This window comes from Lineus longissimus, chromosome 6 (genome assembly GCF_910592395.1).
Source record: "Lineus longissimus chromosome 6, tnLinLong1.2, whole genome shotgun sequence".
Lineage (NCBI taxonomy): Eukaryota > Metazoa > Nemertea > Pilidiophora > Heteronemertea > Lineidae > Lineus > Lineus longissimus.
Window position 1 is genome coordinate 12,806,950 of NC_088313.1, and position 11,247 is coordinate 12,818,196.

The 11,247-nt window shown below is 38.8% G+C and overlaps 1 long non-coding RNA gene across 1 annotated transcript; it reads left to right on the forward strand.

The window, feature by feature from the left end:
* The first annotated feature begins 9,195 nt into the window (after positions 1–9,195).
* On the forward strand, positions 9,196–10,288 carry LOC135489244 (uncharacterized). The gene is made up of 3 exons (XR_010447112.1): positions 9,196–9,274; positions 9,791–9,878; positions 10,225–10,288. It is a non-coding gene; the product is annotated as an uncharacterized LOC135489244 (long non-coding RNA).
* The last annotated feature ends 959 nt before the right edge of the window (positions 10,289–11,247 follow it).

An 11,247-nucleotide genomic window follows, 5' to 3' on the forward strand; every position in this document is an offset into this window, starting at 1 on the left:
AACTCAACGTCCAAAAATTATTACCGCAAATAAAGACAAACCAAAGCAAAGACACTTGTGTAGCATATCAAGGACACGTAGATTGATACTCCTGGGCGGTTATTACCGCAAATAAAGACAAACCAAAGCAAAGACACCTGTGTAGCATATCAAGGACACGTAGATTGATACTCCTATGTGTGCCACATCAAAGACATCTGGACCATACACCACATCAAAGATAACGATGCGAAGTCAACAGGCGGCGCCACCGTCTTGGGACAAGTAAAAACGATTTCGACAACTATAGGTTTTTGTTGATATAAGCGACTATTTTTATTTTTATAAGCATTTTTTTCTCGCAGTGAAATTTTTATTAATTGATTCAACTTCAATAAGTTAAATGAGAAGAAAAATAAATATCTCGACTTGAAAAAAAAATTTAATGTCAAATTTTTTTTCTTGACTTGAAAAAAAATATCTTGACTAGAAAAAAATCATTTCGACTAGAAAAAAAATCATTTCGACTTTTTGAAGCAAACGGCTTGCCATAGGAGAGAGGTGGCAAATAACAACAACGTCAACAGGCAGCGTACGGCCGCCAGCAATCTACAGTGGCGCCGCCTGTTGACTTCGCATCGTTATCTTTGACGTGGTGTATGGTCCAGATGTCTTTGATGTGGCACACATAGGAGTATCAATCTACGTGTCCTTGATATGCTACACAAGTGTCTTTGCTTTGGTTTGTCTTTATTTGCGGTAATAACCGCCCAGGAGTATCAATCTACGTGTCCTTGATATGCTACACAAGTGTCTTTGCTTTGGTTTGTCTTTATTTGCGGTAATAACCGCCCATAATGCCTCAGGGAACGGCTGCCCTGAAAATGTAAAGATGATCATTTTTGAGATTGCTGTTGCTTTTATTTTTGTGTCGCCACCACCGTACCGACGACCGTATGAGCAGATGAGGCACCTACAATAGAACCAAGCACCATGGCATAATGACACCTGGCACTGGCACACTGGCACTGGCACTGGCACTGGCCCAAGGATGCATCCCAAAATGGTCTGCATGCAGTCCACTGCAATTCATATGAAGTCAGACTGCTTGAAGGCAATTTGTTCGTATGTATTAGGCCTAGCCCCATTCACTTCAAACTTGTGTACCATCAAAAAATAAGTTTTCTCCACTAATGATGATTTTACCTGTTTTCCTCATCAATAGTGTTCATGATGTGTGCTATCATGATATGGGCCTTGCATTGTCTATTGTTTAGTATTATGTAGCCATCCTATGCCTTGACCCACTTACTGCATACTGCAGCCTAATGTGGAGGCATGTAGGCATGTAGTTGACATGATCGAATATAAGTTAGTGCAGCAGACAAGACTGACCAGCACTAGGTGTAGGCTGCAGCCCACTGGCTGTGGTGAGACTGTATTATATATTTTTCTATGTTTTGTTTTTTAAACTATGAATTGATTTAACTTAATGCTGACCATCAGATGTACTCTTGAACAAGAGGCCCAAGGGCCTGGCGCTCAGCTGAGTTAATATCATTAATATCTTCCCGGTGTTTAGTTCATTATGCATGAAAATGGCATGCTCCATGGTATTTGATATCCTTTTGCGTTCACTACGGTACCAATGTTTTTGGTTGACATAATTATGCCACTGTTCATTCCTCAATCCTGACCATAATTCGGGTGAAATCATCGTATGAAAATATTTACCGAAACATGAAGTTTATGCCATGAATGAGGATACTCATTGTCATAGCCTCGTTTACAAGTACGAAGTATTTTCCCGCGAATATTCAAAACTGCTTGGCTCCTTGCCAGTTAAATAACATGTGACTATACACAAAATAGAAAACTTTGATGGAAATTGTAAATCATTTTTTTATCTATCAGGGGAAACAAGCTGATGATGATCAAATAAATCATTCATGAGAAATCGTTTTGTTGCTGAAGCTTGCATGACGAAGTTAATGCTAAACCTTTTCTTGTGCTCTACTGTGCCACCGTAGTTTTCTATTTAGACCAGCGATGACGTCATTTCTGGTGATTCCCTACGTTGTCCAATGAGCGCTTTTTAAAATGTGCCATTTGGTATTGTACAGTATGCAATGTATTTTTTCAGCGCTGCCAGTTGCCGAACAGAATGCCGTAGCTCCCTCAATTTCCAATCAATTTTTATGGGAGTGACATTATTGTATTGCTTAGAATGTCTACTTTTTACTCATGAAAGAATCGTAGAACTAAAACTTAATAGGCGAACAGAATCATGCCGATTCTCCACTTCAAAATACATCGGCGATGTCATCGCGAACAGAGCATGCACTTCCGATATCGTTTTCACAAAAATGTGGCCAAATTTTCAAGAACTAATTTCTGAAAGTAGTCCCTAAAGACCTTATGACTACCACTGAAACGAACTAGTGATAATATCGCCTACCAGACTACTTTTTAGGCAGAAAATTGGGTACTTGAGTGTGATTGAGCTCCAAGATTATTGCACATAGCGTAAATATGGCATGTTTTTTGTAGCAAAATTCGATTTGAGCAACATTGCAATTAAAATATGATTTTTGTGCCTATCTATTCGATTTTAATCAACTTTGTTCGATTCTTCCCTCAATCATTTGATTTTTTTGCATATTCATTCGATTTTTTTCAAACATTTATCAACAAAAAATACTGTTCTTGTTGTATATCAAATCAAAGACTATAAATTCATAATCGAATATAACTTAGAAAAAATCAAAAGGTGAAAGAAATAGATCAAAATCAGATTCAAATATATCGCATTAACTGGTCAAAAAACGAAGCATTTTCGATTTTAATTACACCAAATCTTTCAATTTAATCAAAGTATATTCAATTTCAGAATCAAATAAGAAGTATATACGATTTTGAAATCGAATACTCATTCGATTTAAATCGAATAGGTCATTCGATTTAAAATCGAATAGACCATTCGATTTAAAATTGAATATGTCATTCGATTTTTGTAGATTTCTATTCGATTTTGATTGGTCAATCGTAGTCACGTGACAAACTAGCAACCAATTAGAATCGAATGGAATAGGAGCAGAATCGAATAGACCATTCGATTTAAAATTGAATATGTCATTCGATTTTTGTAGATTTCTATTCGATTTTGATTGGTCAATCATAGTCACGTGACAAACTAGCAACCAATTAGAATCGAATGGAATAGGAGCAGAATCGAATGAGACCATTTGATTTAGAAATCGAATACTCATTCGATTTAAATCGAATAGGTCATTCGATTTAAATCAAATAGACCATTTGATTTTTAAATCGAATATTGCTTTTCATTTGATATGGAATCGAATGAACATTCATTCTTAAAATCAAATTATCATTCAATTTTTTGTAAGAACTATTTGATTATATCGAAATGTACTTTAATCTATATGACGAATTATGCGATTAATATTGAATAGGTGATTTGTAAGAATCGAATGAGATTGTTTGATCTCGGTCTTGATATTTTAAACTCTTTCCCATACATTTTTGATAAAACAACCTATCATTCGATTCGATTGACAATTTATTTGATTTATTTTTCACTAAAGAAACTATTCATTCGATTTCTGACTGAAATATTGAATGAATCAGTGAATCGCATAGTGCTACACATAACAGGCCATACGTAAACAACATGCCGCCATTTTGTCTCCGCTTCGGTATTTCGTAGGCCGCTTATAATGCACCTTCTCAATTAAAACCAACATAATAAGGCCTTACATCGTTGATTGAATAGGAACACCACACAAAACACAATAAAGTGGGGGTACAATCGATTACGAAGCTGAAGTGAACAGTGATTTATTCCTGGAGCTACTGCTTTTGTTGTGTAGCTGCCATGTTTTGAGAACTGGCAAATAGGAGACTTCATTGATGGCTGACGTCATCGGGCGGGAATTTGAATCGGCAGAAATAATTAAAAGGCAGGTAGCGCCCTCTCCGGTTAAAATTTTGAACTTTTTCTCAATAAAATAGATTTTCAAGAATTTTATCTTAATATTAGAGCATATTTCGACTAATTCTGCTGCTCCTAGGCCGATATAGGCCAGTTTCCTTCATGCACTCTCGCTCGCAGGAAGTAGGTCGAATGGCGACAAATTTTGTTTTGAAAGTAGAGTTTGACCAGAAGTATCCAGAAATGCAAAATTGAAGTCTCTAGGTCTTACGGTTACAAAATGCCCAATTTTGTCCACAGAGGATGGACAGACACCAAACGAATAGCTATTAGAAAAGCTCTGCTGACTTTGTCAGCTGAGCTAAAAATTTATTCATGTTCCTGAAACACTTTATTTGCATTTTCTGGCAAAAATATATGTCCGTACGAGTGCCAGTGCCAGTGCCAGTGCCAGTGCCAGCGTGCCAGGTATTGAACCAACCCAAGTTATTGAGCAACTTGGCAATGTATTTAGCCAAACAACAATAGAACCTCTGGTGACATAAACTGATCTTGTGAATTTGCCAGTGAGTGTTTTCTATACTTTTAAGGACTCTTTAGAAATGGCTTTCTTTTATCTCCTAATTATGAGATAACTCTTTTTTCTTTAACCACAATCTAGAGTTCGGTCTTGTGTATCCATCAATATATACTTGCGCTCTAGAATAACTATAAATACCCTAAATAAATTTTAGTAATCAAGAGCCTCTGAACACAAAGCCTTTCAGTAACTATAGGCTTTTTCAGAATTAAATGACACTGACCTTTTGGGTTGCTGTGGAAAAACTACTGGACCTATTTCTTCAAAGATAGGTTTTTCTTAAATCTAATTTTGGGACCCAACAAAATTTCCAGGTTAGAGATTTGCAAATCAAGCAAATAAAAGTCTCTTCATTGGAGCCCTTTGACGATTTGGGGTGGGGGGGGGGGGGGGGGGGCTGGGCAGGTGCCGATTTTTCTAATGTGGATATTTTTGAATAAAAGTTGGCACATTTGAAGATATACATGAAAAAAAAAACCTGACGATTTCATCAAAATTCGTCAAGAAATGAGCAGTACAGAGCAGAAAATGGCGAATATCAATGCACTACGCCAATGTATACGGATTCATACAAAAAAATTATTTCGTAACCATGGTTACTGAAATGTAAAAATCCTGTTGGGTCCCAAAATTAGATTTAAGAAAAACCAAACTTTGAAGAAATCGGCCAAGTAGTTTTCGCACAGTGGCCCATAATGATGGTGTCTTTTACTTCTGAAAAGGACTATAGGCACGGCCAACCGGTTCATTGCAACCCATGCCAAAGGCTTAGTGATTATCAGCACTATCACAGCACTTCTACTACGTTCTTCATGTACGACCTATTTTTTAGTATGCGAAAGTCAGGTAACACCTTGGACTGCTGGATGAGGAGAACACATCATACACTACAAACTACAGTTAACAGTAGGCCTACACAGTACAAGTGGAATTGGTGCACCCCAGGTCGACTCAATCACATCATGTATCTAAGTATAGCATTACGTGTACTTGACGGGCCTATTTTTGAGTCCCGGTGTAATGTTTTTGAGTGTTTCTGTTTTTGAGTGTTTCCCCTCATTGTTTGGGAACGCTCAAAAATAGATTGACAAGTTTTCTGTGTATCCCCCCTATTGAAAAGTCGTGGTCTCTCTAGCTGCCTATTGTTTGGAAACACTGACACATGGGAAACAACCACAGATGTTACACCGGCATATAATGTAAAACTTACGTAATTGGTCCAAGGAAAACTGTCCGTTTTGGACGAAAAATACAAAAGATCGCCCGTTGTCATCTTCAACTCTAACATGTCCAACTTTGTTCGCCATGTTGGTCATATTTGTGACAGCACGATGCTACGCCCGATTTAATTGGCTAATGCGTCGACGTCTACTAACGTCGCCGCTGATTGGATATTTCAGATATCGGATCTCGGATTTCGGATTTCGGATTTCAGATCTCGGATGATCCTTCTCGGCTTTCGTAATTTCCCTATGTCCAAACCTGAGGTAGTTTATTTCGATCAAACAAAACGTAAACGAATGTTACAGCGACAGACTACCTCAAATTTCGTAACTTTGACTTGAGGATTTCCCATGGATTTCCATTTTACCTTAACGACCGACATTGAGGCAATCAGCCTGTAAATAAATGCGCATAAAAGCAAGTATCGAAATTGGGGTCTACATGTCACATGTGTAAGGGGCGTGCAACTACACACACGTAGGTCACTCCACTTCATAACTATACGAAGGCTAATGTCACAGCCGCAAGTTACCTCTGATTTGGTTTTGGTGGCGACTTTAGGATATTCGATTACCTTGATAATGGCCGTTTGATTTTAAGATCATTGATTGCCTATTTGACCTTTTTTATAAGCGCTTCATTGAACTTGAAACTAGTAAGATAAAGGCATTGGTGCCGGCAGACTCGGGTGTGACTACAATCTTGGATATTCTATCTGTGACTGAACGGTTTCGAAGAAGTAACCAGGCCAGTCCTGGTTTTTAAAGAGAGCCACTTCAAACAGCATTGCCATCACGTTTTCAAGCAGTAGTCTGATGTAGCAGTTGCACACCAATTGGTAAAGAAAATAAATACACACCCTTTTAGGACACCGGTTTCATGAAGAATACATTAAGACTGGTCTTATTCACATTCTTTTAGTCTGGGCTTTAGAATGGCTTCTCCCCAAGCAAGTAAAAATTGTACAAGTTGGCTATAGAAACTACTAACTGTCGATAACAGTTTATATTTAATTCCGGATTATCTATGATATGAGACATTTGTCGGGATATAAACCAATATGCAAGCCCTTAAAGGCCTAATGTATCAATTTGGAATAAGTGTTGGAGTTTATTGCTTTGAATATACTTTTCGAATAAAATCTGAAGGGGTTTGATATTTCCCGAGGTGCCTGGCCTTTAAATGCGTCGGTGCCATATCTGGAATGGTTGATATAGATTACATGTATGACTTATAGAGAGAGGTTTTTTGGCACGACACTTAGTGACATGTCTTGTCACATGAACGCGCACTATCTGGTAATATCATAGACTGCGATAGCGAGATAAGTGTCTCGTTATGTAACCCCAAGGTTTTGCTCTTTGACTTTGTACTGACCACTTTCTCCAAAACTCCCACCATGACGAAGTTCTGTATGTTCGTTTTAGCGGCGTGCCTGGCTTACGTAAACGCCCAGATTCCAAAGCCGTGTGGTGATCTATTGATTCCTGTTTTAGTGTAATAGTTAGAACCCATACCGAGTAGTTCCTCCACCAGAAACCAATCTACGTTGAGGAAGCGAACCTTGGGGGTTGCCTTTATCGGCTGACATTGTGGTGATTGCATTCAATCTAGGATAACTTACTAAATTCTACAAAGAATGAGGGTAAACGTGAATCTACCCCCCCCCCCCCCACCCCACACGCACATACACGCGCGCATACAACTTTTCCCTAAGTTCTTATAATTCACTGCATAATACACTCGCTTGTATTTCATTTGCAGCTACTCCAAAGGAATGGGAAGCACGGATAGCAGAGGTACGTATTTGATGCATTGTAGCTGTCGAATCCCTCCCATCCGGTCGTGATGTTTGATTATGTTTCCGCAATTCCCCCATGCTTTTCTATTACGTAAATTGACTGATATATGAAATCCCGACCTCCCAGACCATCCCATGGACTCCATAATGGAAACATGGCGACAACGTAAATGATTATCAAAAGCCCTAACACGAGGGAAAGAGTATAAGGGCATTAGACCATGAGACACAGGATGGGATACATTGTTAGAATAATTTCAAGCCAATTCGATCGGGTGGGGTCGTACGGCTTCTTCAGACGACCAAAAACTGGTAAAACTAGCATAATGAAATAAGATTATATAATGCACATGGAAAACCCAATAGAACATGATATGCTTACATCTTTCACTTCAACTTTCTTTGCATTCTTCTTCCATAATTCCATTTGCAGTACGACCCAGCAAAAAAATTTGACCGCCATGGAAAAGTGTCGTACGATTATGCTAATCTTCGCGTGAGGCTTATTGAAGACGAGACCGTTGAAGGCAAGGAGCAATTTGAAGATGTCCTTTACCTTCATGATGCAGTAAGTTTTATCTCGGGGCCTACAGTTATCCACATTCTGTTAGCAGGGAGAAACACAGCTTTTCTAGTGGGGAATTGGGACTAGAATGAGGAACTTGCACAACAAAACCTGCCAATAGGGGGCCTTGCAGGCAAGTGGACCATCACTATTATAATTGACGAGTTGCACTTAGCGTTGAACACCTTAATAAGCCTGGTTTTTACCTCTACTGTCATCCATTATCAACTGACATGATGTAGTTTTACACAAGGGAGGTTAATAGGTATGTTTGAGTACTTTGAATAAAGTCATTGCGACAATATCATGCATTTTGTAGTCCAGTTTTCATGATCACATCATGTACAGTAGTTGGTAGTTGCAGTAGTTGTTTGTTGTTGTTGTTAGAAGTATAAGTAAGTAGGGGATTCCAGTAAGGCCGCATCATAGTTTACTGTTAGCAACAACAACAACACTGGAGACATTTTACACAGAAAAACAGTGGAAATTTTATGACTCTGAGTAACATATCATCTATCAATATCAATATACCACTGTCGCCATTGACGTAAATATAGATAAAGCCCGGAGATTTTACTCACAAACCAGCACCCCATTTACACCAAACCCACAACATACCAGCACCCACACAATCCGATTTTTATACCTCGAACAGCCCGCGCCACGGGTATATGCTAGTGGTTGTAATGAGAAAGGCATTTCCTTGGTCATTGATTATTGAATATGTCATCCCTTAATTACTCTACATGGGGAAATAGTACCAAAAATGTTGTTTTATTGGTCCTTAATTCTATTTTGATGGGTTTTAGGGAGAGAATCAACAAAACTTAATTTAAATGGATAATGCACTGAAAGTGTAAATTTTAGTATTGGTGCTGCCATCTGAATATTTAGTTCTGCCGGTTCCTCATTGTGTGTGACAAAGGTGTGTTTTGAGTTCACATTGAGAAATCATATTTGAGAATAACACAAAATGCATTTCTTTGCAGGGTGTTGAATACAGGCTTGACATAAAGACCAGAAAATGTGAAAGGAGGCCCATTTCGCGGCCATTCCCCGCCCTGCATGTGCCAAGCAATGCTACATGGTATGGCGAGTACTACATCGGAACGTCTTCCAATCACGGAGCTGGTGTCCTCGTGGATGTCTGGGGTGGTCACTTCGAAGATGGAAGTAAGTAGTCCGTGCAACGGTAATCATATTGAAGCTTAAGGTCCGTCCTTCACGTCACAATTTGACAAACTTCAGGCAGGTTGGCAACTCATCTGTTATTCATTTTCAAACATTGCGGCTCATCTCCGTGCATACGCGTTGTCAAAATCGAAATATATCCAACTGCATGCTATTTTCATGCAGCTTTGCATGCTATTTTCATGCAGGATTTCGAATCCAAATCGACTAGTATATCATCAAAACAAAATGTAAAGTCGTGTGGAAGAAATTCTGCTTTAGATTACTCATCATTTTGAACCACAACAGATTGAGATGATGGCGTAGATTGTCACACGTCTCTCATTGCGCGCCCCACGGCAAGAGGTTGATACCGTTTCTTGACGAGACCTCCGTATATGTACCCAGGCCTTGAGTGTTGATGATTTAGGTGGCGGTGATTGAAATCCCAGGCTCTCATGATACATTTACAAGCACGTTATTGCCAAGCAAGTCATGTATCAAACGCTCTTATTCCAGGCAGGGCGAATGGAGAATGGACCCAGAGGGACTGCCTACCAATCTCCTTCACAAGTTACAAACCTAATGAAGGATATTTCATCTGGAAGTACGTTGAATTACTTACTTGATTATGTTTGGACATACATCAGTATTCACTTTTGTTGCTAGGTGGTCGTCAGATTGCGGCTGAATTCATCAAGCGGGGCAATTTGGAGCTGTCTTTCAATTCTACATAATTAAACCATTTGCATTTTTTGATATGATTGAAATGTGATCATAATCATGATATGGGTCTAGACCTCGAAAAATTTCCTGGGGAAATGATAAACCCCTGATGGTTTTTGACCTTCTGGCTGAAAAAAATAACTTTAAAAGTGCATCGTGTAGACTGCTTAAAAACTCAAGAACCTTTATTTTTGAGATTGTATAATAGAACACTATGCTTCTTTCAGGCACTACGACTACACCCTCGGAATCTCAGATCCCATGGTGTTCATCCCTCCAAAGGAATGTCTGTCGCTGTGATCACATTAAGGGTGGAATATAGAAAATGGAAAATGCCAACTGGTGATGCTATTTATAGGATAGAAATACATTTGTCTGGTGTCTTCGAAACTGCTCATATTTGTGGCTGAGCTTTTTAAAAAGCTCACGAGTCATTGAAAGTTCGTTGTCGATACAGCTCCCAACAGTACAAAGTGTTTTTCATATCGATCTGGCCAAAGTTTGAATGTACTCAGTTGAACTCAGGAATGTGATCAGAATTTCCCAAAATAATCAAGTAACACTATTACAGTCAAGTGACAAGCAGCTAAATACCTACCAAGACCAGATCTATCTGAAAAACTCCTTGAAATAGATATGCCACCCGATTATGCACGAAGAACATTTCATAATCTACCAGATTAGAATACTATCACTCGTTTATCGTCCTGTTATTATATCAAACCTATTGAAGAACATGATACGTCTACCGATCAGTCAATGTCAGTGCAACCAAGGAGAAAGCATTCTTCTCCTTGGTGGAGCCGAGGGCCTTGGCACCTCTCGCTTGAAACACAGGTTATAACTTCAAACAAACCACTATTACTACATACAATACTCACATATACTGTAATTTCTTTCCTCAGATTAACAGTCCGGAATAAGGCCGCCAAGAATATTTTTGACCAGTAATGCCCAATGATCGTTATTTCCATTGAATAGGCCCGTCTTTGATATCACATGGTGTGGTTTGGAGTCGGGTCAGTTCTGAATGTGTTTCAAACGTAATTATGATGTCATCCCATAGGCTTTGAGTTATGAGTGGAAATGAGCACGGAAATTGATGATGTATATGGGGTATGTGTGACCCCTCCTACATACATGAATAGATAATAATCCTGATGTACGAACTGTTAATTTCAGGAAAGAAAGAACAGTATATTTGATGATAGCAGCAATGTTAATGCTTAATCGTTTAAAGCTACCTTCCA